The sequence below is a fragment of the Hordeum vulgare genome, chromosome 5H (genome assembly GCF_904849725.1).
Source record: "Hordeum vulgare subsp. vulgare chromosome 5H, MorexV3_pseudomolecules_assembly, whole genome shotgun sequence".
NCBI lineage: Eukaryota > Viridiplantae > Streptophyta > Magnoliopsida > Poales > Poaceae > Hordeum > Hordeum vulgare.
The window spans coordinates 107,049,801-107,063,469 of record NC_058522.1 but is presented as its reverse complement, the minus strand read 5'-3'; positions in this window follow the sequence as shown (position 1 = coordinate 107,063,469).

Sequence of the window (13,669 nt, the reverse complement as noted above, 5' to 3'; positions counted from 1 at the left end):
TTGGATGAGATCTATCATGTAACCGAGTTAGTTTTGTTAGGGTTTGATCCCTAGTATCCATTATGTTTTAAGATTGATGTTGCTATGACTTTGCTATGCTTAATACTTTTCACTAGGGCCCGAGTGCCATGATTTCAGATGTGAACCTGTTACGTTTTCATGAATATATATGTGTTCTTGATCCTATCTTGCAAGTTGTAGCACCTATTATAAGTTATGATCCGCATCCCCAGGGTGAAAATAACTGGGATTCTTTCTGGTGATTACCGTAGTTTGAGGAATTCATATATTCACTAAATGTTAATGCTTTAGTCCAGTTCTCTATTAAAGGGAGGCCTTAATATCCCTTAGTTTCCATTAGGATCTCGCTGCCATGGGAGGGTAGTATAAAAGATGTCATGCAAGTTCTTTTCCATAAGCACATATGACTATATATGGAATACATGCCTAGATTACATTGATGAATTGGAGCTAGTTTTTTGTATCACCCTATGTTATGACTGTTGCATGATGAATGCCATCCGACATAATTATCCATCACTAATCCATTGCCTACGAGATTTCCACATATTGATCTTTGCTCAGTTACTTTTCCATTGCTATTGTTACTATCATTACAAAACTGCTACTGTCATGTTTGCTACTGTTACCTTTACTTCCATACTACTTTGCTAATGAATACTTTGCTACAGATATTAAATCTTTCAGGTGTGGTTGAATTGACAACTCATGTGCTAATACTCGAGAATATTCTTTGGCTCCCCTTGAGTCGAATCAATAAATTTGGGTTGAATACTCTATCCTCGAAAACTGTTGCGATCCCCTATACCTGTGGGTCATCAAGACGTTTTTCTGACGCTGTTGCCGGTGAGCAAAGCTTTATTCTCCGAGTCACTTGGAATTTGTATTTGTTGATCACAATTAAGAATCTGAAAGACGCTAAAACCAAGATATACCCCTCAACTACGAGGACATGTACGGATCTGCCATCTAGCTCTGCACTTGATTCACCGTCTGTTATGAGTAAACTTGTGACACAACCACCTCCTACTGAATCTTATATGTCGCAAGTAATTGATGATGCTACTTCTGCTATGCATGGTGCTTATGATGATACTTTGCTTGATACTATTGTGCCACTTGGTGAATTTCTTGATGAACAAATTGGTAGAGTGAATGCTGAAACGGATGATATTGCTGAATCTGATGAAACTCAACACTATGCTTCACCTACTAAACCTAGCTCTCCTACATATGAATTGCATAATATACCTGAGGGTCATGTGATGGAAGGATAAGTAGCTAGGGACTTTCTTGCTTGTAAGGATAGAGATGATCTTAAGAAATTGCTATGCAAGTGGAAGGAAAAATCTTTGAATGCTAGAATGCAATATGATCCCAAGTTTGCTACTTCACCTATCTTTGTTACTGATAAGGATTATGAATTCTCTGTCGATCCTGAGTTAATTACTTTGGTAGAATCTGATCCTTTCTATGGTTATGAATCTGAAACTGTTGTGGCACACCTTACTAAATTGAATGATATCGCCACCATATTTACTCATGAGGGAAAATTGTTATTACTCTATTCTTAAGATGTTTTCGTTCTCATTAAAGGGTGATGCTAAGATATGGTTTAATTCTCTTGCTCCTGGCTGTGTGCGTAGACCCCAGGATATGATTTACTACTTCTCTGAAAAATATTTTCCTGCCCACAAGAAACAAGCTGCCTTGTAGGAAATATTTAATTTTTTTGCATATTGAAGAAGAGAGTCTCCCACAAGCTTGGGGGAGGTGATGACCCACAAGTATAGGGGATCAATCGTAGTCCTTTCGATAAGTAAGAGTGTCGAACCCAACGAGGAGCAGAAGGCTCTGATAAATGGATTTCAGCAAGGTAATAACTGCAAGCACTGAAAGTAGCAGTAACAAGTGATGGTGTAGCGAGGTGAAACGTAGCAAGCAAAAAGTAACAAGTAACAAGTAGTAGCAATGGTGCAGCAAGTGGCCCAATCCCTTTTTTAGCAAGGGACAAGCGTGAACAAAGTCTTATAGGAGGAAAAACGCTCCCGAGGACACACGGGAATGTCTGTCATGCTAGTTTCATCATGTTCATATGATTCACGTTCGTTACTTTGATAGTTTGATATGTGGGTGGACCGGCGCTTGGGTACTGCCCTTACTTGGACAAGCATCCCACTTACGATTCACCTCTCTCGCAAGCATCCGCAACTACAAAAGAAGAATTAAGACAATGTTTAACCATAGCATTAAACTAGTGGATCCAAATCAGCCCCTTACGAAGCAACGCATAGACTAGGGTTTAAGCTTCTGTCACTCTAGCAACCCATCATCTATTTACTACTCCCCAATGCCTTCCTCTAGGCCAAAATATGGTGAAGTGTTATGTAGTCGACATTCACAAAACACCACTAGAGGAAAAGACAACATACAACATATCAAAATACCGAACGAATATCAAATTCACATGACTATTATCAGCATGACTTATCCCATGTCCTCAGGAACAAAAGTAACTACTCACAAAGCATAATCATAATCATGATCAGAGGTGTAATGAATAGCATCAAGGATCTGAACATAAACTCTTCCACCAAGTAATCCAACTAGCATCAACTACAAAGAGTAATCAACACTACTAGTAACCTTACAAGTACCAATCGGAGTCGTGAGACGGAGATTGGTTACAAGAGATGAACTAGGGATTGGAGAGGAGATGGTGCTGATGAAGATGCCTCCCCTCCGACGAGAGGAGTGTTGGTGATGACGATGGCGATGATTTCCTCCTCCGGGAGGGAAGTTTCCCCGGCAGGATCGTCCTGCCGGAGCTCTAGATTGGATCTGCTCAAGTTCCCCCTCGTGGCGGCGACGAAACCATGAAAAAGCTCTCGAATGAATTTTTTTGGAACGAAACCCTTCATATAGCAAAAGAGGGGGGCTAGTGGGCCGTCAGGGAGCCCACAAGCTTGCCCTCCGCCACCAGGGGGTGGCGGTGGCAGGGCTTGTGGTGCCCTGGTGGCCCCCCTCCGGTACTTCTTTCGCCCAGTATTTTTTGTATAATCCCAAAAAATTCCACATAACTTTTCAGGGCATTTGGAGATGTGCAGAATAGTGGACTAAGATTTGCTCCTTTTCCAGTCCAGAATTCCAGCTGCCTGAATTCTCCCTCTTAAAATAAACCTTGCAAAATAAGAGAGAAAAGGCATAAATATGGTACCACAAAGTAATATAACAACCCATAAAGCAATAAATATCAACATGATGCAAAATGGACGTATCAACTCCCCCAAGCTTAGACCTTGCTTGTCCTCAAGCGAAAACCAAGTTCCATAAACATGTCCACATGTTGAGGGACGAAGGTGTCGATGAAACATAATATGGACATGAGGGCATCATGATCACACATAGGACATCAATACATCATAAAGATTCTTATGGGAAAGTAACAATTCCTTCACAAAGCAAAGCATGAAGCAAAAACCTTACCGAGAAGTAACCAACAATAGTCCAAAGTCATTGAAGCAATTGCAATTTATACAACATCAGAAAGAGTCAAGTAAGAGCTTGTAAGGAAAATCCACATACTCAATCATCTCTTTTGTTTTCCATAATTGTTACAACTCACGTGGTACTCATGGTGCCAAAGTTTCAGCTGGACACAGAGGAAGATAGGGGCTTATAGTTTTGCCTCCCAACTATTTACCTCAATGGTAAAGTCAACAATAATAGAGCATAAGTACTCAACTCCAAGTTGATATATGAATATAGATCTTTCCCAAACATGTGACGGTAGCCAGGACAAAGGCAAAATAGGGAATTGGTGAAGATCACCATGACTCTTACAAGGGCGAAAAGTAAAGGTACAAGATAGGCCCTTCGTAGAGGGAAGCAGAGGTTGTCATGTGCTTTTGAGGTTTGAATGCGTGTCCTCTTAGTGTGGAGGAACCTCACTTTATATTGCCTCCTGTGATAAAGAACTTTATTATGTAGTCTGTCGCTTTTATGTCTTCCTCATCACAAGTTCGTACAAAGCTTATTTTCCACACACTAATAGATCATACATATTAGAGAGCAATTTTTATTGCTTGCACCGATGACAACTTACTTGAAGGATCTTATTCAATCCATAGGTAGTTATGGTGGACTCTCATGGCAAAACTGGGTTGGAGGTTTATGGATGCACAAGTAGTATCTCTACTTGGTGCGGGAGTATTGGTTAAAATGAGGTGGAAGCAATCGTCACATGCTAAGGATCTCTAATCATATAACATTGTTTGGAACCAAGCAAACACAATTCATTATGTTGTCTTCCTTGTCCAACATCTACTCCTAAGCGTGTAATAGTTTGGTGAGTGCTCACAATTGTAAAAAGTGTCTAAGATGATATATTTATATGTGAACCTCTCTTTCCTTATTACTTTTTATTAATTGCAACAATGACTAAGGTCTATGTTGATTTATTATCAACAAGTTTCAATCATCATACGTGTAATAAGTGAAGTTATCACTTTTCATAAGATCGTCTCATGATCTTTCATGCTATCATTCTTTTCAATACTTTTGATTATGGCAAAAAGCAAAGCCCTTGACTAAGATACTCTTTATTATATAACTCGTAAGCTCGAATACATCGGGGGAGAGACAAAAGCAAAAGACTCAAACTAAACACTAAAGACTTATTCCTCTAAGAGAAGAAATAAAAACTGAAAAGGAAAGAACAAAAACAAAGGAAAAAAGCAAAAGATATAAAGGTGATACGATACGAGGGCAACTCCCCCAAGCTTGGAAGAAGCCAAGGGGATTGCCCATACCAATGTTTAGTTGTCTTTCTTTGGTGGTGAAGGTGGTGGAGTTGTTGGAGCAGTCTTGAGCTTGTCTAATTTCCACTTGAGCAAAAAGTTCTACTTCCTTAGATTGTCATTTTCCTCCTCAAGTTTCAACACTCTATGGCAAACCTCCTGCTTACTCTCCTGCAAGAAACGAGAGGGGATAAATATGGTCTTAGGCTTCTTCCTGGAGTTGGGGAGGCTTGACTTCTTGAACTCCACATGGGTGTTTGCAGGTTGAGGTAGAGGAGCCTCCTCTTCATCGGAACTAATTTGTTCCTTCCCTTTGGGCTGATAGTCGTCTTCCTCATGAGTGGTCCAACCATATGGTTACAAGTCCCCATAAACCTTGGGGTTAGCAAGGTAGTCAGCCACATAGCTCCCCCCCCTCTGAATCCTGAGAAGACATCTTTGCTCTAAATCTGCGGCAGACAACAAGCTCGAAACGAAAACAGAGGAAAACTGCACGATACGGAGATCAAAACCTTTGGGCGAACATATATTGATTTTTTTCTGGACCAGAAGGAGTGCTTGCAAGAAAACGGAGTCCGGGGGGCACACGAGGTGCCCACAAGCCCTCCCTCCGCCACCAGGGGGGTAGGGGGCGGTGTCCAAGCTTGTGGCCGCCTCGTGTGCTCTCCGGACTGCTTTTTATTTTTCTAATTTTCCGAAAATTCCAAAACGGAGGAAATTTCCTATTGGAAAAGCATCGGAGTCCAATTTCTTACCGAAACAGACACCTCTTCGTTTTCAGGGTCTGAAACAGGCTGGTAACATCCCTTATGTACTCCTCTGGAGTTATGACATTGATGATATTGGTCTCAACATTTATGGGAGTACCAGAGATGTAATGCTTGATTCTTTGCCCATTTACCACTCTAGGAAAATTTCCTTCCGTGTTATTGATTTTGATGGCACCGGAACGATATACTTCCTCGATAACATAAGGACCTTCCCATTTAGAGATAAGCTTGCCTGCAAAGAATCTCAAACGAGAATTGTATAGCAGGACATAATCACCTACATTGAACTCTCGTTTCTGTATTCGTTTGTCGTGCCATCTCTTAACCTTTTCCTTGAACAACTTGGCATTCTCATATGCCTCGGGCCTCCATTCATCTAATGAGCTGATATCAAACAACCGCTTCTCACCGGCAAGTTTGAAATCAAAGTTGAGCTCTTTGATTGCCCAATAAGCTTTGTGTTCCAGCTCAAGAGGTAAATGACAGGCCTTACCGTAAACCATTTTATAAGGTGACAGGCCCATGGGATTCTTATAAGCAGTCCTATAACCCATAGTTCCTCGTCAAGTTTGCTAGACCAGTTCTTTCGAGATCTATTGACGGTCTTTTGTAGGATCAATTTGATCTCCCTATTACTCAACTCCACTTGACCACTAGACTGAGGATGATAAGGAGATGCAACTCTATGGTTGACATCGTACTTAGCGAGAATCTTGCGGAAAACACCATGAATGAAGTGTGAACCGCCATCAGTCATCAAATATCTAGGGACTCCAAATCTTGGGAAAATGACTTCCTTAAGCATCTTAATAGAGGTGTGGTGATCAGCATTTTTAGTGGGGATAGCTTCTACGCACTTAGTGACGTAATCCACATCAACTAAGATGTGAGTGTACCCATTGGAACTCGGGAAGGGTCCCATATAATCAAAGCCCCAGACATCAAATGGTTCAATGACAAGTGAATAGTTCATAGGCATTTCCTCACGCTTACTGATATTCCCTATTCTTTGGCATTCGTCACAAGACAATACAAACTTACGGGCATCCTTGAAGAGAGTGGGCCAATAGATACCTGATTGCAATACCTTATGGGCAGTTCTATCTCCAACGTGGTGTCCTCCATAGGCTTCGGAATGACACTTCTGCAAGATCTGTCCCTGTTCATGTTCAGGCACACAACGTCTAATAACACCATCTACTCCTTCCTTATAAAGGTGAGGATCATCCCAAAAGTAGTGTCTCAAATCAAATAAGAATTTCTTCTTTTGCTGATAGGTGAAACTGGGTGGTATGTATTTGGCTACGATATAATTTGCATAATCGGCATACCACGGTGCACTATGTGAAGTGCGGATGACATTTAATTGCTCATGAGGAAAGCTGTCATCAATAGGTAGTGGGTCATCAAGGACATTCTCTAGCCTAGACAAGTTATCTGCTACATGGTTATCAGCACCCTTTCGGTCAACGACGTGTAAATCAAATTCCTATAGCAAGAGAACCCATCTGATCAGCCTAGGCTTAGCGTCCTTCTTCTCCATAAGGTACTTAATAGCAGCATGATCAGAGTGAATAGTGACTTTGGAGTCAACTATATAAGATCTGAACTTTTCACATGCAAACACGACTGCTAAAAATTCCTTCTCCGTAGTGGCATAGTTTCTTTGGGCACTGTCTAGAGTTTTACTAGAATAGTGAATAACATTCAATTTCTTGTCAACTCTTTGTCCTAGAAAAACACCAACAGCATAATCACTAGCATCACACATGATTTCAAAGGGCAAGTTCCAGTCAGGTGGTTGAACAATAGGTGAGGTTATCAAGGCCTTCTTAAGTATTTCGAAAGCTTCCTCACAATCCTCATCAAAAACAAAAGGAACATCTTTCTGCAAGAGGTTGGTAAGACGCCTAGAAATCTTAGAGAAGTCTTTGATGAACCTTCTATAGAAACCATCATGCCCTAGGAAACTTCGTATACCTCTGATATCTGTGGGGCAAGGCATTTTCTCAATTGCATCAACCTTAGCCTTATCAACTTAAATGCCTCTCTCAGAAATTTTGTGTCCTAAGACGATACCTTCGTTAACCATAAAGTGGCACTTCTCCCAATTCAAGACGAGGTTGGTATCTTCGCATCTCTGTAAGACTCGATCAAGGTTGCTGAGGCAATCATCAAAGGAAGACCCGTAAATGGAGAAGTCATCCATGAAAACCTCGACAATCTTTTCACAAAAGTCACAGAATATAGCCATCATACATCTTTGAAAGGTGGCAGGTACATTACATAAGCCAAAAGGCATACGTCTATAAGCAAAGGTACCGAAGGGGCAGGTGAAAGTGGTTTTCTCGTGATCAGATTGTGCAACAGGTATTTGCGAGAAACCTGAATAACCGTCTAGAAAGCAGAAGTGTGTGTGTTTTGATAGCCTTTCTAGCATTTGGTCGATAAACGACAAAGGATAATGATCTTTCTTGGTTGCCTTGTTCAGTTTCCGGAAGTCTATCACCATCCTATAGCCGGTAATAATCCTTTGTGGGATTAGTTCATCCTTATCATTAGGAACGACGGTGATACCTCCCTTCTTAGGTACGCAATGTACTGGACTTACCCAATCACTATGATCAACAGGATAAATGATTCCTGCTTCCAGAAGCTTTAATATTTCTTTTCTAACGACCTCTTTCATCTTAGGATTTAATCTCTTTTGATGATGAGCAAGTGGTTTAAAGTCAGGATTGGTTTTAATCTTGTGCTGACATAGAGTAGGACTAATACCCTTAAGATCATCAAGAGTGTATCCAATAGCAGCACGGTGCTTCCTCAGAGTTCTTAGTAACTTCTTCCCTTCGTGCTCTGAGAGGAGAGCACTAATAATAACAAGATATATCTCCTTCTCATCAAGATAGGCATACTTAAGAGTATCAGGCAACTGTTTAAGCTCAAACACAGGATCACCCTTTGGTGGGGGAGGATCCCCAAGCAGTTCAACAGGCAGATTATTCTTGAGAATAGGATATTTTTCTAAGACAATTTTATCTATCTCATCTCTCTCCTCCATATCCATATCATTTTCATGCTCAAGCAGATATTGCTCTAAAGGATCCGTAGGAGGTACAATAATAGAGGCAAGAGCAATAATTTCATCTCTACCAGACGACTCTCTTTCATGGGGTTGTCTTCCAAACTTGGAGAAGTTAAATTCATGAGACACACCCTCGAAACTAATTGTGACGGTCTGCTTAATTCAATCAATGTGAGCATTGACAGTGTTGAGAAAAGGTCTACCAAATATGATGGGACAAAAGTTATCTTGTGCAGTACCAAGGACGAGGAAATCAGTAGGATACTTCGTCTTACCACACAGGACTTCTACATTTCTCAGAATTCCCAGAGGGCAGATAGTGTCTCTATTAGCTAGCGTAATAGTGACATCAATGGGTTCTAACTCAGCAGGTGCAATCTCATCTTTGATTTCATCATATAGAGAACGGGGTATTGCACTAACACTAGCTCCCATATCACATAAACCACGATAACAGTGATCTCCTATCTTGACAGAAACAACGGGCAGGCCAACTACAGGTCAGTGTTTGTCTTTCGCGTGAGGTTTAGCAATTCTAGCGGAGTCCTCACAGAATTTGATAACATGCCCGTCTACGTCTTCGGCTAAGATATCTTTGATAATAGGAATACTAGGTTCAACTCTAATCTCCTCAGGGGGTGCAAGTGGTCTAATGTAACCCCTACTTATCATAGTTGGAGCTTTAGAATAATCCTTTATCCTAGGAGGGTATGGTGGTTTCTCAGTGTAAGCACAAGGAACAACAGGATCACTAAAAGCAATGACTTTCTCCTCAACTAGATTAGTTTTGGCTATGTTGCTTTCTACAGGAGGATGATATTTAAACCACTTCTCTTTGGGAAGATCAACATGAGCAGCAAAAGATTCACATAGAGAAGCTACTATCTTAGAGTCAAGTCCATACTTAGCGCTAAAATCTCTAGAAGTGCTTGTCTCAACAAAAGATTTAACACAATCAAACTGGAAATTCATACCTGACTCCTTACCTTCCTCCAGCTCCCAATCTTCAGAGTTGCGTTTGATTCTCTCTAATAAATTCCACTTGTGATCAATATCCTTCTTCATAAAAGAACCGGTACAAGAAGTGTCAAGCATGGTACGATCTTCATGAGAAAGCCGAGCATAAAAGTTTTGAGTGATAATTTCTCTCGAGAGCTCATGATTGGGGCATGAATATAGCATTGATTTAAGCCTCCCCCAAGATTGAGCTATGCTTTCCCTGTCACGAGGCCAAAAGTTATAAATAAAGTTCCTATCACGATGTACTAAATGCATAGGATAAAACTTTTGATGAAATTCCAATTTCAACCGATTGTAGTCCCATGATCAAGTATCATCACATAGCCTATACCATGTCAACGCCTTATCCTTCAAAGATAAAGGAAAGAATTTCTTCTTTGCCTCATCCTCGGGCAAACCTGCAAGCTTAAATAAACCACAAACTTCATCTACATAGATCAGATGCAAGTCTGGGTGTGAAGATCCATCTCCTGTGAAAGGATTAGCTAGCAGTTTCTCAAGCATACTCGAAGGAATTTCATAAAAGATATTTTCAGAAGGTACCTCAGGTTGAGGAACAACTCCTCGTGTTTCCGTTCGTGGTGAAGATACCCCAAACAAACTCCTCAAAGGAACAATTTCCATAGTGACAAGTGACAATAAATTTCAGCACAGTATAAAAATGTTTCCTTACCAATTTCCACTTACCAAAGGCGCTTCACTCCCAGGCAACGGCGTCAGAAAAGAGTCTTCATGACCCACAAGTATAGGGGATCAATCGTAGTCCTTTCAATAAGTAAGAGTGTCGAACCCAACGAGGAGCAGAAGGCTCTGATAAACTGATTTCAGCAAGGTAATACCTGCAAGCACTGAAAGTAGCGGTAACAAGTGATGGTGTAGCGAGGTGAAACGTAGAAAGCAAAAAGTAACAAGTAACAAGTAGTAGCAATGGTGCAGCAAGTGGCCCAATCCCTTTTGTAGCAAGGGAGAAGCCTGAACAAAGTCTTATAGGAGGAAAAACGCTCCCGAGGATACACGGGAATTTCTGTCATGCTAGTTTCATCATGTTCATATGATTCGCGTTCGTTACTTTGATAGTTTGATATGTGGGTGGACCGGCGCTTGGGTACTGCCCTTACTTGGAAAAGCATCCCACTTATGATTAACCTCTCTCGCAAGCATCCGCAACTACAAAAGAAGAATTAAGACAACGTCTAACCATAGCATTAAACTAGTGGATCCAAATCAGCCCCTTACGAAGCAAAGCATAGACTGGGGTTTAAGCTTCTGTCAGTCCAGCAACCCATCATCTACTTACTACTACCCAATGCCTTCCTCTAGGCCCAAATATGGTGAAGTGTTATGTAGTGGACGTTCACATAACACCACTAGAGGAAAAGACAACATACAACATATCAAAATACCGAACGAATATCAAATTCACATGACTATTATCAGCATGACTTATCCCATGTCCTCAGGAACAAAAGTAACTACTCACAAAGCATAATCATAATCATGATCAAAGGTGTAATGAATAGCATCAAGGATCTGAACATAAACTCTTCCACCAAGTATTCCAACTAGCATCAACTACAAAGAGTAATCAAGACTACTAGTAACCTTACAAGTACCAATCGGTGTCGTGAGATGGAGATTGGTTACAAGAGATGAACTAGGGATTGGAGAGGAGATGGTGCTGATGAAGATGTTGATGAAGATGCGTCCCCTCCGACGAGAGGAGTGTTGGTGATGACGATGACGATGATTTCCCCCTCCGGGAGGGAAGTTTCCCCGACAGGATCGTCGTGCCGGAGCTCTAGATTGGATCTAGTCAAGTTCCGGCTCGTGGCGGCGGCGAAACCACGAAAAAGCTCCCGAATGATTTTTTCTGGAACGAAACCCTTCATATAGCAAAAGAGGGGGGCTAGTGGGCCGTCAGGGAGCCCACAAGCTTGCCCTCCGCCACCCGGGGGGGTGGCGGTGGCACGGCTTGTGGCGCCCTGGTGGCCCCCTCCGGTACTTATTTCGCCCATTATTTTTTATATAATCCCAAAAAATTCCACATAACTTTTCAGGGCATTTGGAGATGTGCGGAATAGTGGACTAAGATTTGCTCCTTTTCCAGTCCAGAATTCCAGTTGCCTGAATTCTCCCTCTTCAAATAAACCTTGGAAAATAAGAGAGAAAAGGAATAAATATGGTAGCACAAAGTAATATAGCAGCCCATAAAGCAATAAATATCAACATGAAATCATGATGCAAAATGGACGTATCAGGAGGCTTCTCCAGTTACTTAATGCTTTGCTTGATCACCCTCTCAAGAAAAATGAAATACTTGATATCTTTTATAATAGACTAACCGATGCTTCTAGGGACCACCTAGATAGTTGTGCTGGTTGTGTTTTTAGGGAACGAACTGTTGAACAAGCTGAACTACTATCGAATAATACATTGAGCAATGATAATGATTGGACTATTCCCGAACCACCTCCAAAACCAACTTCGAAGAAAAGAGGTATTCTATTCCTCAGTCCTTGAGATATGCAAGAAGCAAAGAAATCTATGAAACAAAAAGGTATTAAAGCTGAAGATGTTAAGAATCTACCACCTATTAAAGAAATACATGGTCTTGATAACCCGACACAGGTAGTAGAGGTAAATTCTCTTCGTAGATTTGATGAAGGTGATACTCTTTATAATAAGTTTGCTAGCGAGTGCTTGGATGAATTTGATAACTTTGTTGTTAAACAAGGAAATTTAATGCTTATGTTAGCAGACAATTAAAACAAAATGCTTACATGCTTGATCGTTTGGGTGATTATATGAGTAGAACTGTTAATGACCTTAGACTTATTAGTAAACATGCTTCCATGGTAACTACTCAAGTAGAACATGTATCTAAGGCACAATATGATTTGCTCAATGAGATGATTAGTACGAACAATGACCATTCTGTTAGAGTTGTGACTAGAGGTGGTAGAATGACTCGGGAACCTTTGTATCATGAGGGCCATCCTAAGAGAATTGAGCAAGATTCTTAGGGAGTTAATATTGATGTACGTGGTCCTTCTAATAAAAGGAAAAAGAATGACGATAGGACTTTGCATGTTGCTAGTGAACCTATTGTAGAGTCACATGAAACCCAAATGATATCTCTATTTCTGATGCTGATACACAATCTGGTAATGAACATGAACCTAGTGATAATATTAATGATGATGTTCATGTTGATGCTCAACCTAGCAATAATAATGATGTGGAGACTGAACCTGCTGTTGATCTTGATAACCCACAACCTAGGAATAAGAGATATGATAAAAGAGATCTTATTGCTAGGAAGCATGGTACAGAAAGAGAACCATGGGTTTAGAAACTCATGCCCTTTCCTCCTAAATCATGAAAGAAGAAGGATGATGAGGATTTTGAGCGCTTTGTTGAAATGCCGAGACCTGTCTTTTTATGTATGCGCTTAACTGATATTCTGAAAATGTCTCCTGAAAGATATTGTTACAAATAAAAAAGATACCGGAAGCTGAGATTTCCACCATGCTTGCTAATTACACTTTAAGGGTGGAATTCCAAAGAAACTAGGAGATCTCGGAGTACCTACTATACCTTGCTCTATTAAAGGAAATTATGTTAAAACTGTTTTATGTAACCTCGTAGCTGGTCTCAATGTTATGTCGTTCTCTTTATATCATAGACTTGATTTGAATAAGTTGACACCTACTAAAATCTCTCTGCAAATGGCTGATAAATCAACTACTTTACCCGTCGGCATTTGTGAGGATGTGCCTATTGTGGTTGCAAACGATACTATCCTAACGGACTTTGTTATTCTTGATATTCCCAAGGACGACAGTTTGCCGATCATCCTTGGTAGACCCTCTTTGAATACTGCATGGGCAGTTATTGACTGCAACAAAGGCAATGTCACTTTTCATGTTAATGGTAATGAGCATACGATACACTTTCCGAAGAAACAACCTCAA